This window comes from Sciurus carolinensis, chromosome 11 (assembly GCF_902686445.1).
Source record: "Sciurus carolinensis chromosome 11, mSciCar1.2, whole genome shotgun sequence".
NCBI classification, from domain to species: domain Eukaryota; kingdom Metazoa; phylum Chordata; class Mammalia; order Rodentia; family Sciuridae; genus Sciurus; species Sciurus carolinensis.
Window position 1 is genome coordinate 126833965 of NC_062223.1, and position 26425 is coordinate 126860389.

A 26425-nucleotide genomic window follows, 5' to 3' on the forward strand; every position below is an offset into this window, starting at 1 on the left:
CTAGAAGAGCAATACGACATTAGGGACAGATAAATCCCTACCATTTTCAAGAATAGAAGAATTTCATTTAAAACGTGAGTTTTGTACTTTTAATGAGGAACCAGTAGGAAAAGAATTCTGAGCAAGGAAAAGCATGGAATGATAAGAAATGTGTCTGTATTAGTCTTCCTCTAGTTTCTGATTTCTGACATTGAGCTCCTGATACCCTTGTAGTTAGGGGCACTAGGAGAATTTTCATTGTAATTTTTGATATTTGATTTTGTTCCTAACACAGAGATGCTAAGTCCCTTGGCATTTCCTGGGTGCTTGAGGTATCTTTGTTCTAATGTGGGTAATCATGGTGGGCTCCAGGAAAGCCTCAGGATGGGGGTTGGTATCCAGAAGACTTGACCACATGATTAAAAGTTGAGAACTTTCCTTCCCTCTCCCACCCCTAACCTCCAGGAAGAAAAGGGGGACCAGAGGAGGACTTGGTCACCCATGGCCAGTGATGTGATTGACCATACCTAAGACAATGAAGTTGCCATAAGAATCCAAAAGGATGGAGATCAGAGAATTTCTGGATAACTGAACAGGTGGAAGGTCCTGGAGGAGTGTGTCTGGAGAGGGTATAGAAATATCACGCCTCTACTGCTTTCCTTGCCCCTATATACCTCTTCATCTGGCTGTTCTGTTCTATATGTTTTACAATATCATTTATAATTTCCCTGAGTTCTGTGAACTGTCCTGGAAAATCAATCAAACTCAAGAAGGAGGTTGCAGAAACTCAGATTTATAGCTGGTTATTCAGAAGTCTAGGTGATAACCTACTACTTGTGACGGCATCTAAAGTGGGGGTAGTGTGTGGGACCATGCCCTTAACCTGCGGGCTCTCATGCTGTTTGCAGGCACATAGTGTGAAAAGTGAATTGAATTATAGGACACCCAGTTGTGTCTGCCAGAGAACTGGTCAATGTGAGAAGAACTCTGAACATATTTTGGTGACCACAGGTGAAGTATTCTGGGTTAAGTGTGAATGTAGAGGGAAAACAGTTGGTTTTTCTAGTTATATGAATGGCATGAATAAAAAGCACTCTAGCAAGAGTCATGGAATCGGAGAGTGGATGAGTCAGGGTCCTGGCAGGAATGGGCACATCTAGATAGGATAGTTAGGGGAAGTTCAATGCTGTGGAGCTGTGAGCAGGGTAAGGGAAGTCTGCACCTTGGGACCAGGGATAGCAGTGAGCTTGAGCAGGCTGGGGGAAGGAGCGGTGACTTTACAGCTCCAGAGGAAGGAGCTGCAGGGAGGTGGCTCCACTGGGACTGGGTGGCACCGTCAGTGGCACCCTTGATTTAGAATCTGCCCTCCTACGTTCTTTATTCCTTAGCAATACAAGTAGGTGATGCCCTCAGCTCTTTTAATACACAGCCAACCCTTCCAGGATCAGGCCTTCTACTTCTCTGTTTGAGACCTAATCTTCCCAGGGTCCTGGAGGCAAAGCAGAGTGGAGGTGTTGGTAGGAGGAAGTAACTTCTCGGGGGAATTAGTATTGCCTTATAATTGTCTCATCTCAGTCACTGAAATATTTTATGAAGGGAAGGCACATTCTGAATGATAAGGGTTGGAATGAGGGGTAGTTGTTTCTATAGACAGTGGAGGTTCATAAAAATCAGAAGATTCAGAATTTTCAGTTACTTGGATCTGTCCTCCCAAATGTCCCCTTTTACATCCACCATTCCACTCCTTCCCACCAATGGTCTTACCTTGACATAGACACCTGGCAGATGTTGATGTTTAATTGCCGCTGTGACTTTGCTCAGCTATCCTGTCCAGCAACTCTGGGGTGGAAGCCTCCTTCAGGACTGTCATGGAGAATTTTGATTTTCTACCCAAGTACTAAGTGGAAGTTGAAGGGCTTCAATATATCCTTTTTTCTATGTATTCTCTGTATGGCTGTCAGGAGCAATGTCATCTTCTCTCACACATTTAGAATCACTGCTGTCATTAGAGTACCACAGCTGCTTGATTGCTACCTGTCCTATGCCACCAGATGGGTGTTAATTTGAGCAATCTTTATGCCATTGCAAGTCAGATAACCAGTGTCTCATTTCCCTCTTGAAAGGTTGGCCTCTTCCTAGCAAATCCATCCCCTGAATCACAGTTGAGGATTGGTTTCTTGGAGACGCTCCTGGCATGTGATGCTCTATCAGTCAGGGAACTAGCAGGGACCAGATGGGTACAAATTATTCAAACTCTGTAGTAGAGAAGAATAAAGGGATTTTCTACAAAAATGTGGTCAGGCAAAACCTACAAGGGATGGTCTCCTGTCTTGAATCTTGTCTGAAGGAGAAGGAGATGGAATAGTTACTAGAACGTAAGTGGAACGAACCCAGAGAAGGCTGCATGGGGAAGGCTACCTGACAGCACGTGTGGCTTTTAGCAAAGGGGCATATGGAGCCCTATTCTAACTTTTATCCAGCTTTCTCACCTATTGTTTATGTTGTCCAATGGTTGGAACCAACAAACAAGACATCTCCAACAGGTTAGTTCCTGGTGCACAGAGGAGCAGGCTGGAGAATGCATTTAGAAACATTTTACAAATATGCAAAGGGAAAGTGAATATTCAGCATAGCTGAGACATCTGGTTTGCCCAGCAAAGGCATTTAGAGTAGAGAGTAGTGAAAGATGAATTTGGAAAAATAATTCGAGATCAACATACAAGGTACTTTAAATGCCAAGAACCTGTGTTCCCAACTCTGACCTTGGGTAGATAATTGATTGTGTAAGTTTGTTTTCTCTTGCTTTAACAAAATAGTTAAGACTGAGAACTTATGATGAATGAAGTTTTATTTGGTTTAAGATTCTGGAGGCTGGGAAGTCCAAGAACATGGCACCGACATTAGCATCTGGGGATGGCTTTCTTCCTGCATCATAACCTGGCAGAGAGCATCTTGTGGAGAGATGGAACAAACTTGCTAACTTGAATCCTCTTCCTCTTCATATAATACCATCAATATCATCATGGAACCCTCACTCTCATGGCCTCATCCAATCTCAATTCCCTACCAGAGGCCCCACCTCCAAATTCCATTAACATAAGCCTTTGGGGATTACATTTCCATTATATAAATTTTTAGGGTTTTCACTCAATCCATAGCAAATACAGAAGGCTTTTGAAATGACATAATCATAGTGTTATGGTTATTAGGTATCCCCAAAAATCTCATGTGTGAAATACTGCAAGAAAGTCCAGAGGTGAATTGATTGGGTTATGAGAGCCTTAATCTAATTCGTGCAGTAATCCTCTGATACGGATTAACCAAGTGGTGACTATAGGCACCACTAAGTGTGGTTGGAAGATGTGGGTCATATCTTTAGTGTTTATGTTTTTTTTTAATTATTAATTACTTTATTCACCATTATATCCCAAGTTAAATAAAAACCCGATGGTGTGAAACAAGTACTAAGACAATTGTTCTCATTTTGGTGTTTATGTTTTATCCTTGTTGCGCAAAGCTCGCTCTGCTTTGTGATGACCTTGTCCTGAGTGGCTTCCCTCCACCATACCCTTCCACCAAGATGTTCTTTCTCAACAGAGGCCCCCCAAAGGATGAAGTTGGCCATCTATAAGCTGAGACCTCTGAAATTATGAGCCCACAAATAAACTTTTCCTCCTATAGTTGCTTTTGTCAGGTCTTTTGGTCACAGCAGCAACAAAAGCTGACTAAAACACATAGGCATGCCTTTATAGATTAATATGGCAACGCTGTGTAGGGTGGAATAGAATGCTAACAGATCTGGAAGGAACCATTGTTGGAATCTGCAATAAAGAGTTGGGGGAGACGATGCAACAGTTTGGGGAATAGAAAATAGGAAACTAATTTAAAGGTAGAATTCACAAGCATCAGAAATGGATTTGTTTTAAATGGTAATAAAGAGGAAGGAGTTCAATATGACACTGATGTAGTCTCCAGGAAAGAGAGGCTGGGAGTGTCTGATCTATGTAGTGTGCAGGCTAAGATGGCTGTTAGCATTCTCATTAGGAAGACTACTGACGTCTTTACTAGACAAAGTTAATACAGTTTGATGGGAAATTTCTACTAGGCTAATTTGATTTTCCTATCACATTATTAAGATATTAAAGGAAATGATTAATAATAAAAAATCCTATAATGTGAAAGAAATCTCAGCTTAGAGGAAGCATTCAAGCAATGATATTAATCCCTTGATATGGAGATGACATCTTTTCTAGAATTGAGTGAACATATTCAAACATAGATTATTAATATTTGACATGCCAATCGAAACATTTGCAACCTATGCTCTGAATATGCTAGGAAGATGTGTTCTAGACAATCGCCTAGTTTAGGAGGGTCATATGTTCACTGACATTTACTGGGTCTCCAGCTAGGTCTTTTAGTTTTAAAAGTTAATGGACCTTTGAGAACAAAACTTCCTTCTTTCTACATGGTTGACATTGAAAGATAACAATAACAACAACACAGATGATAATAAAAATTATTTAATGCTTGTTGACTTTACCACATGCTGGAAACTACATTAAGGATTTTTTTTTTTTAACCCTCGCACACCCCTCTACTATAGGTAATATTATTAGCTCAATTTTACACATGAAGACTTTGAGGCACAGAAAAGTTCATTGGTCACCAAAGGTCACACAGCTAGCAAAAGGTAAAGCCCAATTAAGAACCCAATAACTGGCATGTTGAGCTATTCTGTTGGCAACATACCCTCAAGCTCAAGGTATGAAGCCAGAGAGAATAAATGACTAGTGAAGACTGGCTGTCAAGAACTGTGACCTTAGGTAGAAGGAGTCAGTCAATTGATGCAGTGAGGTGGAGAGAGAAAAGCTCTTCACTACAGTCTCCTCCTGCCCTTTGAACCTTTTGTCAGTTCTCTCCATTGGCTGAACCCAACTGGAAGCTGGAGAGGAAGGAGGCTACTGATGTGAGTCAGAAAAACTGACTTTTGGCAGCATGAAACATCTCAGGAAACATCCTAAACCTTCTTGACAGGTTGGTAAGTTTTAAGATAGGTATGATCTCTTGATTCTCTTTCCTCTTCCCTCAAAATCTCTGTTCTACCATTATAAGTCATAGAGATCTAGAAATGAAACTCAGCATTTCTTCCAGTTCTTCTTCCAAAGAATCCACTTCCACAAAAACACCAAAGTGTAAGATAAAAATAAATATCATATTATATAAATTTGTTCTCTTAAGTATCTGCCTTGACATAATTCAGCCCCTAGACTCTTCTATGCATTCCTCTACCCTGCTAGGTCCCCACCCCTGTGTTACAATGTCTACATAATCTTTTATTCAATACAATCTAATTTACCCTTGTTCCAAAACTTGGATTCACACTACTGACAGATAGGTACGTCTGTCAGTACATCAAAATCCATCTGTGATTAAGACCCACTCTTTTAAGGTGACATTTCCAAGCATTTATGGTTGTTGCATATAAGTTTGGGAAGCTGTTGATTGATATTCCTACTACACTAGAACTGAATGAGAGTTGGTTGACCACACAGTATGATTTAACGGATGTAGGAATATTCAATATCCTCAGATGTTGACTCAATCTTGGAAAGGCAGTACAGAATAATAGAATATGGAATTCAGACTTCCAATCAGAAGACACTGATCTAAATTCTAACCTAGCCACTTACTAGTTTTTGTCACATAGGTTACTGAAACTCAAGCAGAACATAATACATGTGCATCCGAATAAGTATGCATGATAATCGTGTGTGAATCTCATTATTGCACATTTTGCAAATAAGGATATTGACTGACTTTATTCTAGACCCTTCTAAAAATATGTGTGTGTAGTAAGTCCATCTGGAAAGAGAACATGTTTCTTACTGTCCAGAATAATAATGATAATGTCTCCTTTGGGGGAAAATGGCAAGCACGCTTAAAACTCCTTAAAAAAGGATCAGGTTCCCTATACTTAGGGTTATTCTCTTGTAACTTATCGAATGTTCAGGAGTCATCGTGAGGCAATTGGAATAAAGTGAACTAGGGGATATTTCTCTGGCTATAACTACAGCTGTGAGTAATTGTCCTTTGCTTCTGACCCAGGACTTTCATGTCTTCTGACAGCATTCCCGAGATTATGGATGACTAACTTGTAGGATAAAGTCTATCACACCTAATTTCTCAGTTCTTGACACAGCATCTAGCAATATCATGAGAGATTATAGCAGAGAGGGCACTGGACCAGGATTCAGCATAAGTGGCTGTGATGCTGACTAGCAGTGTGACCTTAGAGAAGTCACATAAGCTTACTAAACCTTCATTTCTTTGCCTTGGATGTGGGAATAATACATTATACTTTACCTGCCTCATTGTGTCTCTGGAAGGAAATCAAACACAATGATACTTATACAAGTATGTTGGATAGTAATGAAAATACTTTTTATATCAAAAAACAGTAGTCTTCCTAACATACTCTTCCAAGGAACATGCTCTTTCTAGTGTAGATCTTTTAGAAAGACCACAGTAGCTGCATAGTGGGCCCTAATGAATCTGGACATTTCTCATTATTGCCATTTGATTTGCTTCCTAGTAAATTTAGCAATAATATCCAGTTAATTTCATGTCTATTTAAAATTTGAAATAATGATTTCAAAGTATACATATAAATGTAGTGCATAGATATTTCAAAAATAAGCAGAAGAGGTTGTTGTGATTTGATTGCTTATAGTTCCTAATGAGAAAGGAACTGAAGAATATGTCATACTGAAGAGGGAAATGCCACCCTGCTCAGGACCAAAGGGAACACAAATTGCTTTGAAGCTCAAAACACACTAATTTTGAGTAAAGATGAGCTGTATGGGGTATGACATTGACCAAGCAACTTTAAGAGTAAAGATGATTTTTTTTTTAAAGAAGTAGACCTATGATTGAAAGACTGATTCTACACACTGAAAAATTAATTGGAAGAGTATAGGTGATCAAACCACAGCTCTTCTCTACCAATTAATTTCTCAATGTATAGATATGACCAAAAGTGAATTAACTCATTTAAAGATAAATTTTTATATCACCTGCACCTAAGAAGAAAGTATATACTTTCCTAGCTAAAAATAATAATAACATTAGCTTGTGCCCCTCCCAGACTGTAAAGTTTTTTCTTATGCTCTTTATTGCTCTCTGATTATTTCTTTCATCCAGATTTTGTTCACACCAATAGACTAAATTTTTTGATCATGTAGATTATGCCTTGTATTTTGATTATAACAGCCCAAATGCCTTGCACAGCATTGGGACTATCGTAGGCTCAGTGCTATTCAGTTGAAGTGAGTTGCTTAAAAGGAAAACTGCTTGGAAACCAGACACTCTTCTTAAGCTCAAACGAGAGAACCGCAATGAGCGAGGCTAGAGAAGGTACTAGAGAAATACAAAGGAAACGGAGTGATCACAGGAGTGTTGGCTCTGGCTGCAGTCCAAGATGAGTAATTGCATCCTGTCTACCGAAAGCCCCCTGCAGTTCCAATCAGATATTGTACTCAGCTTCATTTCTTTTCTAACGTCTGTGCTCTGATAAATAGAGGCTGCATGCAAAGATTGGGGGAAAGGCCCAGGAAGCTGAGTAACAGACAGAAAGCCTGAGGGTTTCCCTGCAGTTCCCTACATCCCACTGGACTGGCCTGTCTTAGCTTCTCATTATTATTTTCAGGGAGCTGACTTGTATCATCTCCTGAAAAGGGGATGAAACAGGGGGAAGTGTTCTTGAAGAAAACCAATTTTGGGTTAAACAATCACCCTCCTTTCAAGAGAGAATGGTACACTTATCTGATGAACCTTGAGTCGCATACACAGATATCAGATATTTGAAATTCAGGGCCTCCCACCAACTGACTTTTGCCTAAATTATTTACACACCTCATCTAGTTCTGGTCACAATGGTGCTCTCAAAGAGATAGAAGAGAGGAGGTGGGGAGATGGACTGTCCCACTGCCGTAACATCCCCATTACACTTAGGTCCATTAAGAATAAGCTCCTCAATGATTTCCTCTTCTTGGCCTATAATGAAGTCAAATTGACTCTGATCGTCATCAATAATTAATGAGCTCAATGGTTCTCTGCATCTCCAGGCCATTTGGCAGATGGCATTGTCAATTTACTATTGTGCCTACCATTCTGGAGGCTTCTCAAAGTGGCTTCTATTGTAAAGTTTAGTTACAAAAGACTTTGCACTTTAGGTTTTCTCTGAGTTTTGACATTCTCTGTGTTACTTTTTCCTTCCTGTGACTATGGCAGAGAAGGAATAACTAAGTTCCATTGTCAAAGTTCATTTCTCCCCCACTACCACAAGGTGAATAAAACAAGAAAACGTATATGTATTTACAGCCAATGAGAAAAATATTTTGGCTAAGATAAATGGCATCACAGGAAAGTATGAAGCACCCAGTGACCCAATATCAAGAAGAAAGATTTATTTTGAAGGTTGAGATATGTCCAAGGAGCAATATTGAACCAAACTTTGAAAGCTTACAAGCTTAAAAATATTCTTTTCAGAGTGTAAGTGAAGATAAATGGCTCAAATATTAGTGAGAGCAGAGTGAGTCCAGGTAAAAGTTTGAAATAAAAATAGCATACCAGGTATATACCATTCTTGGCATATATATATAGAGAGATGGCCTCAGGGAAATTATTCACCATTTTCATTATCAGGGATGGGATTCCATTTGAATTTTGTTACATTAATTCACTGTTAGAAGAAGCTGGGGTGAGATAGGATGCCAAGTGGAATGCATCATACATGCTACCATGACAAACAAAAACATCACCCAGACACAAAGAAGTTCTAGAATACATCCTACATCTGTATAGCAAAACAAGTGAAGTTCCAAGATGGCGGCTTAGAGGAACACATATAATAAACCAGTGTTCTCTTTCCAAAAATCTTTCAGGAAATTAACAATTGTAAAATCCAACAGATATAAAGGTTGATCAGCTAAGATTTTCTTGGTTGAAGTTGTTCTTCTGGTAAAACAAAAGACAAAAATGAAACAAAACATGGGTTGGTTCCAAAATGATGCCTTAAAAATAAGCATATTTTTGGTTCAAATGTTTAAAAAAAAATCTCCCAGGGATAGAGTTCAAGAAAAGACAGACCCAGGAATAGGATTTTCTCTGCAAAGATCCTATCTCTGGTGAATAGGATAAATCCTGGAGTCCAAGTGATTTCTCTTTATCTTCAGAGTCTTTGCTTAATTTTGCCAATAGCTAGCTTCCCATGAAGTAGCTGAATTAAATTTCAAGTTATAACTTCATAGGAGACCTGCTTTATGGCCGTGAATTTATATTGCAGTTTCTTCTGATTCAGCTCAGATTGTCTGAAAGGTTTTAAATACTTAACCTTTCTCTTTAGGAGAGTATCTTTATTTACTATGGTTAAAACAGGAACCCTCAGTACACCTCACCTCACATAGCAGTGATCCCAGATAAGCAGATGGAAGTTCCTCTCCAACAAATAATGGGACCAAGATAGTTGAACTGTGAGGATTATCAACTCTAGGTACATACAAACATAAGAACAAGTAGGTGAGAGCTTTCCCTATTCTTATTTTTTTTTTTAACTGCAACTCTCTAGGATGTAGCCAGTGTGGGCCTAGAAAAGGAGACACAGCTTTCAAGAGGTCAAAAGCTTTCTTTGGGACTGATATGAAGCCTGGTCTGTGCTGTCCTCTCATCCTAGTATTCCAGGGTGCCTCACATAGTTTAATTTTAATTTTTCCACGTAATTTTACTGATGGTTTAATTAGGGGAAGAACAATACACTGGATTTTATTTTTACTCAGAATTTTGAAAGCATGGGTTCACTGTTGTCATTTTCATTTATTTATTTATTTTTTTTATTTTAAACAAATGGGGTACAACTTGTTTCTCTGTTTGTACATGAAATAGAGGCGTACCATTTGTGTAATCATGCATTTATATAAGGTAATTGTGTCTGATTCATTCTGTTATTTTTTCCTTACCCCCACCCCTCCCACCCTCTTTTCCCTCTATACAGTCCCTCCTTCCTCCATTCTTGCCTCCTTCCCACCCTCCATTGTGTATCATCATCCGCTTATCAGTGAGATCATTCGTTCTTTGGTTTTTTGAGATTGGCTTATCTCACTTAGCATGATATTCTCCCATTTCATCCATTTGCCTGCAAATGCCATAATTTTATTATTCTTTATGGTTGAGTAATATTCCATTGTATATATATATATATACCACAGTTTCTTTATCCATTCATCGATTGAGGGGCATCTAGTTTGGTTACATAATCTGGCTATTGTGAACTGAGCAGCTATGAACATTGATATGGCTGCATCACTGTAGTATGCTGATTTTAAGTCCTTTGGGTATAGGCCAAAGAGTGGGATAGCTGGGTCAAATGGTGGTTCCGTTCCAAGTTTTCTAAGGAATCTCCACAATGCTTTCCAGAGTGCCTGCACTAATTTGCAACCCCACCAGCAATGTATGAGTGTACCTTTCTCCCCACATCCTCGCCAACACCTATTGTTGCTTGTGTTCTGGATAATCGCCATTCTAATTGGGGTGAGATGGAATCTTAGGGTAGTTTTGATTTGCATTTTTCTTATTACTAGAGATGTTGAACATTTTTTCATATATCTGTTGATTGCTTGTAGATCTTCTTCAGTGAAGTGTCTGTTCATTTCCTTAGCCCATTTGTTGTGGGTTATTTGTATTCTTGGTGTAGAGTTTTTTGAGTTCTTTATATATTCGGAAAATTAGTGCTCTATCTGAAGTATGAGTGGCAAAGATTTTCTCCCACTCTGTAGGCTCTTTCTTCACATTGCTGATAGTTTCCTTTGCTGAGAGAAAGTTTTTTAGTTTGAATCTATCCCAGTTATTAATTCTTGCTTTTATTTCTTGTGCTATGGGAGTCATGTTAAGGAAGTCTGATGCTAAGCTGACATGTTGAAGATTTGGACCCACTTTTTCTTCTATAAGATGCAGGGTCTCTGGTCGGATTCCAAGGTCCTTGATCCATTTTGAGTTGAGTTTTGTGCAAGGTGAGAGATAGGGATTTAGTTTCATTCTGCTGCATATGGATTTCCAGTTTTCCCAGCACCATTTGTTGAAGAGGCTATCTTTTCTCCATTGCATGTTTTTGGCATTTGTCTAGTATGAGAAAATTGTTTTTATTTGGGTTTGTGTTCATGTCTTCTATTCTGTACCACTGATCTACCTGTCTATTTTGGTACCAATACCATGCAGTTTTTGTTACTATTACTTTGTAATATAGTTGAAGTTCTGGTATTTCGATACCCCCTGCTTCACTCTTCCTGCTAAGGATTGCTTTAGCTATTCTGGGTTTCTTATTCTTCCAGATGAATTTCATAATTGCTTGCTCTATTTCTGTAAGGTATGTCATTGGGATTTTGATTGGAATTGCATTGAATCTGTATAGCACTTTTGGTAGTATGGCCATTTTGACAATATTGATTCTGCCTATCCAAGAACATGAGAGATCTTTCCATCTTCTATGGTTTTCTTTAATTTCTTTCTTTAGTGTTCTGTCGTCCTCATCATAGAGGTCTTTCACCTCTTTTGTGAGATTGATTCCCAAGTATTTTATTTTTTTTGAAGCTATTGTGAATGGGGTAGTTTTCCTAACTTCTCTTTCTGAGGATTCATCACTCATGTATAAAAATGCAGTAGATTTATCTTATATCCATTGATCTTATATCCTGCTCCTTTACTGAATTCACTTATGAGTTCTAGGGGAAGGTTGGGAACATGGTAATGCATGAGTCAATGTTTGGATGAAAGTTGTATGTTTTAGAAGGGCAATGAGAACACTGAAGTTGTCATTCATAAACCTTTCCTCTTCCTTGTCCACCACCAGGTGCCACATTCTACCCAGGTTGTATTTCTTTTGCATATCCCATCAAGGCTTTGATATCTTAACTCTGTTAATACCACACTGGCTGAAACAATGGCAAAATCTCCCTCAGAGATCACTGAACATGTGTCCTTCAAGGACAAGTAGAAATGAATTGCCAGTAGACTCTAGGGGTCAGATGACTGAGAGAAGAGATTAGGAAGTTCATGTGAACTATGAACGTGGATTCCTTCTACTGCATGGTAACCCATATTTATGTCACTAACACAAAATCCAAGACTAGATTATCTACAAAGAGAAAGAGAAAGAGAGTTATCAGTATTTGAGAGAATGAAGGCATTATGATATAGGTATGATATCCTAGAAATAAAATAACTTATGGTCATTCACCTCTTACAGGTTTTCTGTCCTTACATTCATGTATCATCTTAGAAGACCTCAGTATTATTGAACTTAGTACAACAAGGTAGGATTGGACAAGTATTCATATAATTGTTCCTGGCCATTGTTGTGTTTGTTTAAAATAGCATTCTGTGCTTTAATGGTCATTGTGTTACTTAATCCTTATTGAAAATTCCTAAAAGAAAAAAATGTTATAATCAACCTTAACTTCACAATCTAGAAAAAAAATTAATATTTTGAAGTAATAATATTTTGGATATTCATTTTAGTGTTTTCAGTATAACAAATATTTGAAACCAGACTATAAAGACAATTTTGTATCTTGTACCTCTTAAGACAATAATACAGCAAGAACATTTTGTTCAAGTTATTTATATTCATTAGCCAAATAGTTTTTAAGGGCTGCATAGGAGATATTTTATTATAGGGCAGTAACATGTTTCATTTGATCCTGGTGATTTTGAGAGTAATGACTGTTGTTGGGAGGATCCAGAGTGTGTGAGAAGAAAATGGGAATTCAGTTCCTTGTAGTAACTGCCTACCACCTGCAAGGTCATCTGTCAATTCATCTATTGGGGCCACAGATCGGTAAACATATATCTTGTCCTCAAAAGAGATTCCTTGAGTGGTAACAGCAACCACCTTATTTTGTATAGCAGTTTGTAGTAATCCCAATTCTGGCTCCACACCATTCATTTTGTCTTCAGAAATGCTAAGAGGTAGGTAGAATTTATGATGTTCATTTATAGATGAGACTCCTAAGGTTTAAGGACCTATAATTAGCTACAAAGTGACTCAGTGGCAGAAGCCATCTTCTCTCTCCTAGTTCACCTTGCTGCTCAGAGCCCTGTGCAGAGGAACCTTCTCCCAGCAGGTTCCTTATCCTCATCCCTACTTTACTTCATCATTTGTTTTCAGCAGCATCCAGGTACTAGGCTGCTCTGAGGAGGAACGGCTTGCCTCCTGTTTCCATTGGTTTTTGTTTACCACTAACCTCAGTGGTTCCTCAGGATGTTGCTCCTTCTGAGAATTCCTAGTACTGGGGAACCTGGAAGATTAGCCTATAACATGACCAAAGGGAACAAAGATGGAGGCCATGACAGGAAATCTCTCAGAGAAGGATGAAAGGAAGAAGGATGGGATAATGGGAGGAGGGCCAAGGGGTAGGAGTTCAGGCACACAAAATGATGGGGATAAAGACATTGAGGAAGAGACTGAAGGGAGAGACCAATTTGGGGACTGGGGTGGTGGCTGGAAAATAGAAATAATGAGAAAGATGAGGAAGACTCCTTTAAGCCGCCTCAGCATTCTGAGCCATGGGTTATTTTGTTGTAGTATTTTAATGGGTTTTGGCTCTTTTTCTTTCTCTCTCACTGCATTAGTGGCACCATTCAAATGAGAAAGAAAAAAATAATATATATAAAGGAAAATGGTAATAGTCAATTTAGGGGAGAATAGAAACCACACACACAGGGAAGAAAATCACCAGACGCCAGCACAAAGACCCACTCACTTTCTCATAGGTCTCTCTGCCAGCTGGCCTGAAGCTGACACAGCTCTCCCAAGGAGCAGGCACTGAGCGCAGCAGGAGAGGGTCCCAGTGGGGAAGTCTCGAAAGGGGCAGAAGTGGGGGATCAGAGGCAGGGGAGGAGGCAAGGAGCCTCTGGGCTTGGGGAGGTTCAGTTGCCTAGTGTTGAGAATGTCCCAGTGCTTCCTATTCCCCAAGAGGCAGAGCTGCCACAGGTTAGGGCAGGAAGAAGCGGGCCAGGGAGACAGAATGCCCACAGGCTAGGCCAGGGTGGGTTTCCTGTCAAAATTCTTGGTAGTGGTCACTGACTTCTCTTCCTTTCCTGACTTTGTTATTGTCATAATTTTTGTCTCCACTTTTAGAGACCTTCATCTCCAGCTGAGTCAGCTAATGCATCTGTCAAGATGCCCAATTCCTTCACCAGACCTGGGTTCAAACCCCCATATAACACACACACACACACACACACACACACACACACACACACGACAACACAAAAAAGGAGAAAAGGAGCCCCATACCCAAGAGGGCTATGTGCTCTGTCTGATAATAAAGTCTGACCCTCTAGAAATAAATGGACAGAGAGTAGAGCAGAATTACTTTTCTGATTTTAGATACTATAACTTAAAAATATACACTATTATTAATCCTATTTCTTCAATATATTATCAATGTATGCATGATGATTATGTTGAGGATGATAGGTTACATTTCTTAGCTCTTAGAATATCCAAGAAACATTCCTAATCAAGTCCCAGACATATATTTATTTGTCACCGTGATCCTATGAGGTGTTTACCATTTTTATCATTCATACATGCAGCAACAGAGTCAGGGAAATTGTAACTTGACTGAAGCACTAAGCAAGATTGGAAACCATTAGGAGGGTATGAGCAGAATAAATGAAATAATCTAAGATATTTTTAAAAGATTGCATTGGCTACTACATGGACTGTAGGGGCAAGGACAGAAACCCATAGATCATTTAGAAGATAAAAAATGATGATTCTTGAACCAAGGTAGGAATAGTGTAGTCAATGAAAAGTTGACTCAACAATTGGTTGAGATGGTAAATAAAGCAAAAGTTCTGATAGATTGTCTATGGGTGTGAAAAAAGAGGAAGTCATGGATAAAACCCTGGTTTTGGTCTGAGCAAATAAAGGACAATCTTCCAATAACTGAAAAAGGAATAACTATGAGTAAAGTAACTTTGAGGAGGAAGATAAGTATTTCAATGTTGTGTATATTGAAATGCCTTGGAATATCCAGGCTGTGAAGTTAAGTGCAGACATCTGGACTAGCTGTTTCAATTTGGGATCATCCACTTGAACATAATAACTAAGGCCCTGATATTGGAGATAATCACCAGGGAAATGCACGTAGATGGAGAATAGAAAAGACTAAGTCTCAGATTCTGGGGCTTAGATATTTAGAGGCTCAAATGGTTAAAGGTTGGGGAACTGAGGAGAAAACAGAAAAGAAGGCCAAGAAGATCCATCCACCAGTGAGGAAAAGAAAACTCATTATCTTCTACTGAGTCCTTGTAGCCAAGTGAGGAAGGTGTCTCAAAGTTGGGAAGAAGCCATCAACGCCATCAAATGCTTCCAATAGATCAAATAAAATGAGGGCTGAAAATTAAAAGTTGTTTTTAGCTTCATCATGATCACTGTTCACCTTGACAAGAGCAGTTTTATTAGAGGTAGGTAGAGGGTATAGAAGCCTGATTGAAAAAATGTTCAAGAAGGAATAGCAGAAGAGAAACTGGAGGCAGTAAACACAGAAAATACCTCCAGGGGATTTTGTTGTGAATGGGTATTCGAAAAAAGAAAAGTCAATTAAGGGTATAATTTAAAATTTTTTAAAATGTGAATATTTGCAATGTTTGGATATGACTGGAATGGTCCAGGAGTAGAGAGGGAAAAAGGACTAATTCATAAGTTTGGAGAGAATCTCCATGTAATGTCCTTGAGGAGGGAGAGGTAATGAAATCTGGTGCCCAGGGTGAATGACTGGTTTGGACTAGTTATACACATTGTTCTTCAATGGGGAGAATAAGGGAGTAGGATATGCACTTCGATGTGAGTAGATCCAGGTTTAGGAAAGTTCTTTGCTTGCAGAAATAGGAAGCAAAATTATCTGCAAAGAGTAAAGAAGAGGAAGGAATTCTTGCTTTGCAAAGAGAACAGAAGCTATGAAGACTGAACTTATTCCATTTGATTTTCTTTTGTTTAAAAATTTAAACTGTATAATAGAAAAACTGCAACAAACTGAATGTTTTCTCCTACTACACTGTCACTACAACATCATCAATAATTTTCCCCACCTGCCAAGCAATTCTCTAGTAGATACCAACAGGGTATTAAATTAAATTCATTTTAATTCTGTCACTGTCTACCAGAATCAGAGTCAGATCCCACAGGTTAGGAGCTCAGTCCCCCGCTAGGCAGACCCCTACATCAGATGCTAGTCAGTATTCTGGGCCTCTGAACTTCTGACTGGTTGGCTATAAATTTTGTATTTCCCATGATTCCCCTCTGGACTACACTATCTGGATAAGGTTCTATTATTTGCTAAAATGAATCAAAGAACTGAGGAAAGAACTTGGCTTACATTTACTGGTTTATTGCAAAGGATGTTACAAAGGATATGGATGAACAGCAAAATAGAGGCAATGTATAGAGCAAAGTCTGGAGGAAGGGATGCTGTGTTTCCATGCCCTCTCCAGGTACGCAACTCTCTAAACACCTCCAAATGTTGTGCAACCAGTAAACTTTCCAAACCCTGCTCTTTTGTTTTTTCTCAAATGGAGACTTTCTTACATAAGTATGATTGATTAAATACTTGGTCACTGGTGAACAGCTCAACTTTTAACCTCCCTCTCCTCCGGGACAGTAGTGCTAAAGGTTGCAACCTCCAATCATATGTTTGGTTCCCCTGGAAACCAATTCCCATCCCAAGGCTGTCCATAAGCCCTGTGTCAGTTAGCTTTTCATCACTGTGACAAAGTAACTGGAAGATCAACTTAGAAAAAAAGAAATATTTATTTTGGCTTATGATTTCAGAGGTTTCAGTCTATGGTCACCTGGCTTCATTGATTCTGGGCCTGAGGTGAGGCAGAAACATCATGGCAAAGGGGCATGGTGGAGCAAAACTGCTGACTTCATGTAGCTGGGAAGCAGAGAGAGAGACAGGAGGGGGCCAAGGACAGGATATTCCCTTCCAAGGCATGGTCCCCCAGTGACCTACTTCCTCCAACTCACCGTACTCCTAAAGTTTCCATGACCTCCCAAATTGTTAATCTATCAATGGGTTAATCCATTGTTGTTGTTAGAGCCCTTATGAGTGAATGACTTCCGAAAGTCCCACCTCTGAACATTGCTGTGCTGGGGACTAAACCTTTAACACACCAGTCTTGGGGGAACAGTTCTGATCCAAACCATAATAAGCCTCTAGTCATCAGTCATTTCATTAGCACACAGAAAAACACTTATCACTTTAGAGATTCCATAGATTTTAGGATACGGGGATAAAGACCAAAATATGCATTTTTTTTTTACAATAAATCACAGTATCATAAACACTAATCAATTTATGGTATAAAACATACCATGGAAAATAAGCATGATGATCTTCTTTTTTTAGTCAGGTGTACTTGGATTTTTCCCGAATTTTAAGCATATGTAGTTGACATATTGTGTTGCCTTTCACTGCATGCCATTGGCTTCTTATGGGGTCCAAGTGTGAAGCCTGTGGGTTTGACTGCTTTGTAGGAAGCTATTTCTGCAAAATACTCTTAGGAAAGAGTCTTTAAGGTCTGAATATGAGAATTGCATAGCATTTACTTGGTCTTTGTTTTTTTTTTTTTTTTTTGGTCTATTTTGAACTGGGTATTTCATATTTTCATATTGGAGGTTCCCATGGATTTCACAATGGTGAGTATGAAGCATAGCTTAAATAAAGATACAAAGGTTATAGGAAAAGGGAAAACTGAGAACAAATGCATCAGAAGGAGATGTTCTGGGAGCAGCTGTGACTGCATTTTAAAGAGCCACTTATTTTAATTGAGGGGCAATAGGATAATAATACTGTGAAATAATGGTGTGCCTTTATGTGAGAACCTTGGAGACCTTCCCATGCATGATGCAATGTGGTCCCACATCACTAGGGGAATTAGCCAGGTATAGCTGCCTTATTTTTCTAAACAAATGAAACTGGGTCATGGACTGAGTATATCTTTCCCAAGAATGTTCTGAGAGAATCATTTCTATGGACCATAGATATAGCAGTTTGAATAAGAGTGACCCTGTAGAGACAAGTGCTTTTGGGGGGCTCTCCATATAATAAAGAGTAGAAGTAGTAAGGAGAGCACTCAGCTATGTATGTAGGTATATACCCAGGTAAACAGGTTACCAGGGCAGGGAAGTGCCAGAAATCAGGGTAAGCAAAGATGCTTCTGAAAGTGACATAGAATGAGAATTTCGAACTAATAACAAAATAAAAACATAAGACTACAGCAGTTTAGGTATGCAAGAGACATTTAAGATGATCTAGGTCAGATCTGGTGTATGCTCCTTTTATCTCTTTGGAATCTGTATCTGAAGTGAAGTTTTCCCAAGCTTTGTTCTCTAAGAGCCAACTGGTGTGGAGGTGGACAGATCAATTTAGGTGATTGCATGGATGTACTTGGGGAGGGAGGCGAGCATGGTTGCTTGGACAGGAAGATCCTGAAAGTCATCTTGGTTGAGTAGTGTAAAGTACAACTCTTCCCTGACAAGGTGAATTCAGAACTACATCAATAGCAAAATAATTTCCTGGTGATTCTCAAATATTAATCTTCATATGAATCTCCTGGGGATTTTGTTAAAATGCAGATTCTGATTCACTGGGTTTGGAATAGACTTTGAGATTCTGTATTTTTATAAGCACACAGGTGATCATGGTGCTTCTGGTTTGAGGACCACACTCTGAGGGGCTGAAGGAGAGGCAATTGCCTAGCTCCCCATTGTTGTGCTAAACCCCACTGATTGTTTGGTTGTGTATTATCTTCTCTCAAGGAGAATTCATTTGCATGTGATATTTTTAGCTACAAGGGTCCTCTTGATGAAGCAGAAATAAGAACATTTATTTTTTCCAGAGAAATGGCATTGACTGGGAGGGATCACATCCTCTGTTGCAAATAAAGAGACATTTAGGAGTTGACACCTACTGGTTGTATGACTTTGAATGACCTTAAGGCCCCTTGCATATGAAAATGAGATGAATAATTTGAGCTCTATTTATTTTACAGAGTGGTAATGATAATGGTAGATGACAGATATGAAAATACTTAGCAAAGTAAAAATGTTGTACCAAGACAGTAAACTTACCACCCTGTAATTTATGCCCAGTATCCACAGTCTAAACCTTCTCTTGAATGCACCTGCAGGAGGAACTTGCAATGTGTGTTAGAGAGGGTTAGGGGTGATGGCTATCACTGTGCTCTGGAATGCGTGCATGCTTCTTTAATTGAAGGGTTGATCCTTTTTGTGGTGGGGACCCAGTCCATCAGGACTTAGATCCTGCATTTAGGAGAGGACTATGATCTTGTTGAATCATTGTTATTTCACAAGCTATCACCTTTTTTAAAAATTATTATTGTATACAAATGGGATACATGTTGTTTATCTATTTGTACATGGAGTCAAGGCATACCATTTGTGTAATCATACGTTTACATAGGGCAATGATGTTTTGATTCATTATTTTTTTTCCCTTCCCCCCCACCCCTCCCACCCCTCTTTTCCCTCTATACAGTCCTTCTTTCATTCATTCTTACCACACTCCTTATCCCTAACCCTAAACCTAACCCTAAACCTAATGCTAACCCCTCCCACCCCCCATTATATTTCCTCATCCGCTTATCAGTGAGATCATTCATCCTTTAGTTTTTTGAGATTGGCTTATCTCACTTAGCATGATATTCTCCAATTTCATCCATTTGCCTGCAAATGCCATAATTTTATCATTCTTCATTGCAGAGTAAGATTCCATTGTATATATATGCCACAGTTTCTTTATCCATTCATCAACTGAAGGGCATCTAGGTTGGTTCCACAATCTGGCTATGGTGAAATGAGCAGCAATGAACATTGATGTGGCTGTATCTCTGTAGTATGCTGATTTTAAGTCCTTTGGGTATAGGCCAAGGAGTGGAATAGCTGGGTCAAATGGTGTTTCCATTCCAAGCTTTCTGAGGAATCTCCACACTGCTTTCCAGAGTGGCTGCACTAATTTGCAACCCCACCAGCAATGTATGAGTGTTCCTTTTTCACCACATCCTCGCCAACACCTATTGTTGCTTGTGTTCACTTTTGAATCTTAAGATCCATTAGTTGTTTCAAACACGTGTATTTCTAATTACCTATTATATTTAGTATTACTCACATTTTAGGGATGGGATTTTACATCACTGGTTCAAGGTCACACAGTTGACCTACATTGCTACAGAATATCAAGTCTTAGGACATCTGACTTCAAAGCTTGCTTTGATGTCATTATGAAAACTGTTGCCCTTCCCTCTTGCTCTAGAATAGTCACAGTTGCCTTCTGGTGACAGACTTTAATGGGAAGCCTTGAATCTGAGGGTCCTATGGTAAGGCAGTGTGAGAGTGCGTGAGGAAAGGTGGGCCAGTTATGTGACAATATGTGCCATACTTGGAGTTGCTCACCTCCATGTAACAGACCTGGATTTGGGAGTAAGAGAGGAGGGTTCTGGCTTTCACAGAAGGAGAAGTTATCCGTGACAGGAGGAGAGCAGTGTCTCCTCTGAGGGGGATTGTGCCAGCTGTCACTTATGAAGTAAAGGAAAGCCACTATCAGGTAAAGGAGAGGTGACCTCCACTCCTGTCCTGAATCGAAAGAGACTGGAGAAAGGCCCAAGAGGAAGAGTTAAGGGAAATGCATGTAAATTGGATTCCCTGAGGAAGGCCAGGGCGGTCAGTGTTACTTGGGGCATTTGTCTTCCTAACAGTGGTTTCCATCCTTGTCACTGTATCTGTACTTGTTAGTCACATTGCATTTGTCTTATTCTTGCAAGCTTACTTTGTGGGATGTGTTTTATTCACAATAATTCTCAGAAGTGTTATTCCCATGATTTATTGCCCTTTGGTGTTTATCTTACTCTTCCAGTTTTACCTTTCCTTCAACCGTGGTCTAACATTTTAGAGTTTGACTTTCTATATTTCTATAAGAGGAAATTTATCTTCTTTTCATATTTATTTCATCATTTGTCTTGTTCTCCCAACATGTTTCATTCTCAGAATTTATCTCCCTTATTTTGAAAATATGTCTTGGAATATAGTCTTTTCTTTTCCCTGCTTGGTCTTTATTTGCTTAATATTTACATCTTTTCTGTGTTTTTTGAGCTTGGGCTTCTGAAGGGACATTCTCTCGGGTAGAAAAGGCCTGGCTGTTTGCAGCAGACACGGATTTGGTGCAAGCCTCTTTGTATTTCCATGCACCTCAATTTTTCAGTCCATACAAATGGGGGATATTAAAAGCCCAGGAGATAAACTGTGATCTCTGCTTTGTCTCAGAATAGCTTTGAGAGTTGGCAAGAATGCATATTTAGTTTGAAGAGAGTTCCTGCTAAGGATATAGCCTGTTTTTCATTTTTCTTATCAGCTCTGGTGGGAGGGCAGGTCTACTTGAGTCATGTTTCTGTAATTTTCTTTTTGACAGATCTAGACTGCTTCAGGTTCCTCAGTAGTGACTACAGTTATAACATCAGCATTTTTGTAGCTTTTAATGAATATGCAAATAAATGTGCTAGAATCACCATTTTATCAAACATGATGATAATACCAATTACAGACATTAACATTTGAATAAGCTACATTTATAGCTTACTGGGCACATCCATAGGTCTTCTCTCCTTTGATGCTCAAAATAATCATGTGCATGAGGATTATTATTCCATTTACTAGGGGAACACTGAGACTCAGGGAGACTAAGTGTTAATTAGTAAGTGGCAGAGCAAATGTTCTGGCTCATTACTACAGCACTCAGTTTTGTGTTCAATCTTGTGGTTGTTGTTTGGTCTGAAGTAGTGGATATACTTTTACAAATCACTTTTCATCCCTTGGAAATTCTTATATGGACTTCCTTGTCTGCCTTCACTCAGACTAAATTTTCTTCCATCTGCCCCTAGTGAGACCCCCTCCCTTAGCCCAGCTTTCACTAATGCACACAACTTGCATAGATGCTGGGATAGGTAGATGGGGGCTGTTACCACCTTCTGACATCATTGATTTCCAGTCTCTCTTCATACTCTCACTCTAGAAAAATGATTTTTCTTTTCCTGATTGTCTAGGGTTCTCTCTGACAGCTGATATAGAAAAGTTTCCAGGAGGGAGATGGTTAATACAGCATCTCATTCTAAAAGCAGACTCTTTCCCTACTCACAGTGACCATAAAAGTTCAACCCCACTTTATGGTGGCTGCCTCTCTTTTTGCTCTCTTCCTTTAAGGTTCCTCGGGGCTGGGACCTGGGCTTTCATAGGGATTGGGACTCTGTTAGAGACCCTGCTGATGTTTAATAAATATCAAAACGCTGCCCTGAGCAATTGGAAGAGTCTGCATGCTGTGATCAGACAGTCCCATCCTGGGTACATTTGTAACTCTTGACCTTATTCTGGGGACAGCTGTTAGGGAGTTCCACCACCACTCCAACTAGAGCGGTGATGTTCAAATTCTCTACACAGAACTTCCTGTCATTTCAGAGGGAATCTTGGCTGTGAATATCTCGGGTCAGCCTTTGTTTTCTAAGTTGCATGCCACAGCAAGCTCGCAGGATGACGGGAACTCTGCTGTTGTAGTTCTCCACCCTCCTGGTTCAGAACATCATACCCCACTGACCTCACAACCTAGTCTTCCTAATGGACTCTAGGGAGCAATTTACAGAGGAGACCTTTCATGGCTCCCCTTGCCTCTTCTCCCTTCTCTTGTCCCTTCTCCTCTCCTCTCCTTTTTCCTCCTCGCCTTTATTCTCTGTCATGACTTCTATTGTTCTCTGGTCATTGCTCCATTTTTCCATGAAAGGAGAAAAAGAGATAGAAAGAAACATACTACAAATAAATAAAAACATATCCCCATTTAATATACTCTTGCTTACACCTACAAAGACTTTCTTCCCCACATTCATCTTCCGAAGATATTGTTTTGCTCTCTTGCTCTAGGAGTAGTTGCCATATATTCCTTTTTGCATCATCCATCATCTTCATCTTCTCTCGATCCATCTCCAAATCCAATTCAGATTTGTCCCCTAGGTTCACAGAACTCACCCCAGAAATACTCATCCTAGCATTTGTCTTTAGGCCAAAATGCTTCAGAGCTCAACTCCCTGCTTTCTTCATCTTTCTGTTCCTTTTGTTTATTTATTTATTTTTTTAGTTCTGCTAATATACTTAGCATTTCACTGGTCTTATGTATCAATGCTGATAATGAATGTAAAAATGCTTTGTAAACTGCAGAGTGCTCTTTCAATACACAGAACTATACGATCAACATATTGTTATATGGAAGATATTTTAGTCTAATAGCACTTGTTCCTCTTAATAGCCTGACCGGAAATTCTATTTAAGACAGACTCAGAGGACAGTCACATGCCCCTGGTCAGCAGAGGGTTAGTAGTCATCAAGTCACGTTGCATAAATAATAACTGCATCAATTTGAAGATCTAGCTGGTCTGTTCATTAATTGCCCCAATTAAAGTCTTCTCTGTATCCACACCTTTTGCAATGTGACTTTGATATTTTTTCTATCAAGGGGTAGTCTTTTTCCTCCGACCTTTTATTCTAAACAGTCCTTTGTGAATATGGTGGAAAATGCTGCTGTGTCATTTTCGAGTCTAGGTCTCAGGAGGTCTTCCATTCCCACCTTTGCTTCTTCACCTTCACAGTGAGATGTGCCTGCACTACCCAGAGAACAAACCTTGCTTCCTTGCCAGAACAGGAGGCACCAGTGCTCAAGTATCTGGCACCAGGCAGGTGAGAGAGTTCGGTGCAGACGAACAGGACCACGGATGCAGGTATATGTGGAGTGTTACCATTCAGATATGAGGTGTTCTCAAAAGCTTCTATGTTAATACAGAAATGTTCACATGTGAAATGATCAGATTATGAGAGCTATAATCTAAGGGGTTCATCCTAGTCCATTCAAACTACCCAAACATTACTATGGGTGGTAATAGTAGGCAGGTAAGGCATGGCTAGTGGAGGTTGGTCACTGGAAGTGTGCCCTGGAAAAGTTCATCTTCCCTGTCACCCCTTCCCCTTGCTCTCTCTTTACTTCTTGACTGCTATGAGTGGAGCAGCACTCTTTGACCCTGCCCTTCTGCCATGATGTTCTGATTCACTTGGATCCAAAGCAATGGAGTTGGCCCACCATGGACTGAACCTCTGAAACCATGAGCCAAAACAAACTTTTCCTCCTCTAAGTTATCCTTGGAAGGTATTCTCACAGTGAAAAGTTGACTATCCCAGGGAGCTTAGCTGAGACCCACAGATGTACCTACCCAGCACTGTGTATTAGGTTCTAAAAAGAAAAATATATATATATATAATTTTATTGCATGAATGTGTATACACACACACACACACACACACACACACACACACACACAAAGAAAGAAACTTTAAGGAATTGGCTCACGTAATTGTGGGAGCTGGCAAGTTTGAAATGTGCCTGATGGGTTAGCAGGTGGAAAATTCAGGCAAGCTTTCTATGATGCAGTTCTGGAGTAGAATTCCTTCTTCAGAAAACCTCAGTCTGCTCTTAGGGCCTTTAGTGAATTGAAGGAAGCCCATCCATATTACAGAGGGTTGTCTGCTTCACTTAAAGTCTACTGGTTATAAATGTTACTCATATCTACCAAAAAAAAAAAAAAAAAAAAAAACACTCACAATGACATCTACATTGGAGTTTGACTAAACAATCAGGCATAATAGCCTAACCAAAATGGTGCATAAAATTCACCATCACACCATGTACCTGTGTACAATGACAAGATTATTTTTAGATTTTTGAATTTGTTATGGAGAATTATTTTGATAAAAGATATACTAAGGTAAAACATTCTCTTAATTTTTATGAGCTAATTTGATTCTCATTAAAATGCAGTTTCTTACTGGCATGGTAGGGCTTGGGGTTCAGTGATAGGCTGTGTCTCTACCTAAATTCTATCTCCTAATACCAGACATGTTAAGAATGACTTAGGGTGCTAGCTAATATTTGCTTATTTAATGTTCTAGAAGGCACGGGCATCTGGAGGACTGTCACTCTGTGCCCTCATCCCAGTAGATAATGCAGGAACTACCAGCCCAGGATTGGTCCAGTTTTCTTCATGCTCAACAAAACTCTCCCTGGTCTCTTCTGATGTGCACCACTTAATGCTTCCACTTCACCCCTCCCTTTTCTTCTGTAATTAACTTCTAGGAAAGGCCAAGTTATGCTATACTATTTACTATAAACTATGTTGTTTCTATTCCAAGGAATATTTGCATTGAAATTCTTATCCTAAATTATTGATTGGAACACTTTTTTCCTTACAATGAAATCACAGGCATATGTGAGGGTGAGCTCTTTCATGAAGTCAAAGGGAAAGGTTTTCCTTGGATTACTGAAATCACCCTGTTTGTGTAAGTCAGGTCCTGGAACAATCCGAGGGTGTGGTGCCCTGTTTTCCTCCCTCCTGTTTGTAATCTAAACACCTTCTCCTCTTTTCGGGTGCCTGAATTGAGTTTCTAGAGTTTCTATGTTCTAAAGTCAGATGACTTATGAAGCTTTATCTAATTTTCCCCAGAAGAATAAATTGCTGCTTCTGAGTCATGGAGGAAAGCTTTCATAATTTTATTTTGCTTTGCTTATTCTGTCCTGACCTGTACTTGTTTGCATCATGGCTGATCTTCCACTGGATGGGGAGAAACTAGCATAGAAGGATCCTTTCCCCTTCTTTCCTCCATTTAATTACCCATTCATGTATTTGGGGAAAATCTTCTCCTGTATCCTGGCACTGGAGCTGGCCTCAGGAGTAAAGATATAATAGGATCCTAGTTGAAGGAGCTCCACTGTCATGAAGAAGAGAGTCTGATGCATAGGAAATTATAATGCAACATGATGGACTGTGGTAGCTACTGACTTCAGCTTTATCATCTATTAAAGCAAAGTGCTTTATCTCTGTATTGGGGCTAAGATAGGAAAGGGAAAAAATTCACTATTGTAAAGTGTTCTCTTCATTTTTTTTTCTCTTTCTTCTGAACTAATAGCTCTCGTGAATTAAAGAAAAAAAAAAGATTTCTTATAATGCTTTGTCTAATTTTCTCCAGCAGAATAAATCACTTCTTTGAGCCATGGAGATACGCTTTTACAATTTTTTTCTTCTCTGAATATTCTTTACAATGGTGAAATCTTCCCTATAGTTAAAAGGATGCTATTACTTTCTCCTTCAGGTGTGTTTCTATTTTTGTTTGTCAGAAGATGTTTTTAAATTCCATTCTGACTTTCTATTTGACCCTGTGTTTCACTTGCATTCTGATTAGCATAGCCCTACTCTTCAAGTTCAACCTCCATTAGCCACCATG